Source organism: Sodiomyces alcalophilus, assembly GCF_042370955.1.
Source record: "Sodiomyces alcalophilus JCM 7366 unplaced genomic scaffold ACRALscaffold_1, whole genome shotgun sequence".
In the NCBI taxonomy this organism is placed as follows: Eukaryota; Fungi; Ascomycota; class Sordariomycetes; order Glomerellales; family Plectosphaerellaceae; genus Sodiomyces; species Sodiomyces alcalophilus.
In genome coordinates this window covers 9,523,754-9,526,568 of record NW_027263532.1, presented here as the reverse complement: position 1 = coordinate 9,526,568, position 2,815 = coordinate 9,523,754, and positions in this window count along the sequence as shown.

Here is a 2,815-nt window from a genome sequence, read left to right as displayed (position 1 = left end):
TCTATTCTTCCCGGAGGGCGGTGTCCGCGTTATTATTATTTATTTATTTTTAGGCGGTAAAGGATTAGGCGGGCTAGGCGAGTGCTTACTAGGCGATATAACGGTGCCGTGATACCGCTAGCGCTCTTATAGCGGCCTAGGTACTAGCTAGGATAAGTCTTTCCGTTCCGGTATTTTAGTAGTTAAGAGCTTTTTTAGCTATAAGGCGGGTAAAGTATAGATTAAGGGGGGGGATATATATCTTTTTTTTTAGGATCCGGATTAGTATAGCCCTATAGGCTCCTATAATAACCCTAAGGCACTTATTCTAGACTAAGCTAAGGGCCGCCGCGGGGCCATGGCGGGGCCTATTAGTAATTCTATAAAAGATAGGGGCGTAGTAGGAGATAGCGGGATAGATTATAGTGATATAAAGACGCTAGGCGTTAGCGAAGCTATAGCCCTAGGCTACCGCGGTAAGCCAGGTTAGGGCGTAGTTTTAGATTACTAACTTACTTTAGATCTCCTTCCTATACTATAAGAAATTTAGTTTCCGGTCTAGCTATACTCTAAGTAACCTAGCCTTTATCGATAATAGCACCGGTATAGTGCTAAGGTGGAGAGGCGCCGGGGGCGGGGAGTAGGATTTCGTAAAAGGTATAAATATATATTTCGAGGGCTTAAATTAAAGACTACTCGCCTAGGACTAGGCCTTATATATTCTCTAGGCGGAGGCGAGTCGGTGCTATATCTAGGCCTTAGTACGGCCGAAGGCGATTATATTTATATTATCGGCGAAACTAATAGTAGTGGTTCTCGCGGCGTGTTCGAGTTCTTTATATAAGGTAGAGATATATAGAATAAAGAGGATTAGGGAGACTAGGGATCCCTATAATATACCGATATAGAGGGGCCGCGGGGCTACCGCCTAGTTATCGAAGAGGAGGTAAACTATTCGGTCTTAAAGGAAGCTGCTAGTTAGTTAGACGGCTTAGTCTAAAAACCCCTTACGCTTAAGGGACTTAAGGAGTCTAGTATAGGGGACGGTATCGAAGGCCCCGCGTATATATAGCTAGAGTATCGCGGGGGCGCCGCCTAGGGCCTATACGGCCCTAACGGCCTTTATCGTATACTATACGGCTATCTCTATATTATATCCGGGCCTATTTCCTATTTAACCGCTAGGGAGTAGCCGATATTCTTCCGCTATAGCCGCGAAGCGGTCCGCTATAATACCTTCTAGTAGCTTTCTAATCGTATTAAGGAGGGAGATCGGTCTCTAGCCTTTAGCTATCTTATAGTTACTCTATAGGCGGCCTTCTTTTAGATAATTATAACGGTAGCGGTATAGTAGCGGCGTAGGAAATAGCTTAGGGCTAGGCAGGCTAAGAGAATCGTAGCTAGGATCTAGTATAGGGTTAGGCTATAGGCCTTTAGGAGGCCTACTAAAAAGCCGTCCGGTCTAGGAGCGGCCTATAGCTTAGTCCGGCGGAGGCGGCTCCGGATATCCGCTATAGTAACGCTCTAGTCTGTATCCTACCTAGAGGGGTACTTTTATCCTAGGGGCCTAGGGTCTGAATCTCCGGGGGGGGGAAGAACTTAGCGTATAGGATATCTGCTTTCTTATTATAGGAGGTCGCTAGGTCGCCTTAGTCGCGGCGTAGCGGTGGAATAGTAGGGGGCCCGGGTAACTAGTATCCCTTAGTTCTAGCCTATCTTTAGAGCCTTTAAAGGAGCCTATTATTCGCTTAGGTCGAGTAAAGGAGGTATTACTAGTGCTGCCTCTTTACTACTATAACGGCTTTATCGCGGCGGAGCTCGGCTTACTTATACTCTTCCTATTAATTATATGATTTCCTCGCTATATACCGCTTATATAGTCTACGCGTTTCTTAGGTTAGGGACGTTAGCTTATCCGTCTACCATGGGTAAGGTTAGTGGCTAGGGGGGCCGGTTTAGCGCCGCGGGGCTATCTAGTCGGCGATAATAGTAAGGTCCTGGGTTAGCTAGTCGAGGGCCCTGTTAATATCGGAGGGCGTTATTAGGGGGCCTGGTTACGTAAGGATCCTAGGGGCTGCCTAGTAGGCGAGGAAGGGTACGAATTCCTTTTAGACTTATTATGGGTAGTCTAGGGGCCATGGCGGGGCTATACTAGTAGGGCGGTCTATATCAAGGTGAATAGTCGCGGTTTAGGAGAGGTAGTCTAATCCGATAACCTTACTATCTATACTATTATAGCTATAGCGGAGCCCCTAGGACGCCTAGATAAGGTTAATAGTGCTTAGCCGCCGGCCTAGCCTATACTAGGTGGTTATCCCGGGGGGGGTAATAAGGTTAAGGTTTTAGTAGGCGGTTAGCTCTAGGAGGGTGCTAGACCTAGGATAGACTCTAGGGTAGCTAGCCTAGAGGGGATAATAAAGGTTAAAGTCTCCGAGGAGGATATAGCGGCCCCGGGGAGGGGCCCCTATAAGGTCTATAGTTAGAGGGGTATACTAAGGGGTAAAGGCGGATTAGTAATTCTCGGAGTAGATTAACTAGATTATAATAGCTTAGTCGCCTACGCCGAAGGTTACCGTATAGGAGTCCTAGTAGGCTTACTATATCTATATACTAGGGGGGTATTATTTATAGATATAAAGCAGGGCTTTACCACCTCCCTAGATTAGGTAGTAGGGAGCCCTGCTCAGCGCTTTTAGCCCCTTTATAAAGGGGTTAAGCCCTAGCTCTTAGATAGCTATTATATCATACTCGGTATAAGCCTATAGCGGGAGCTCTACTCGGGCCTATTTCGCCCCTATATTCTATATTAGGATACTGAGTTTTATTATTGAAAGGG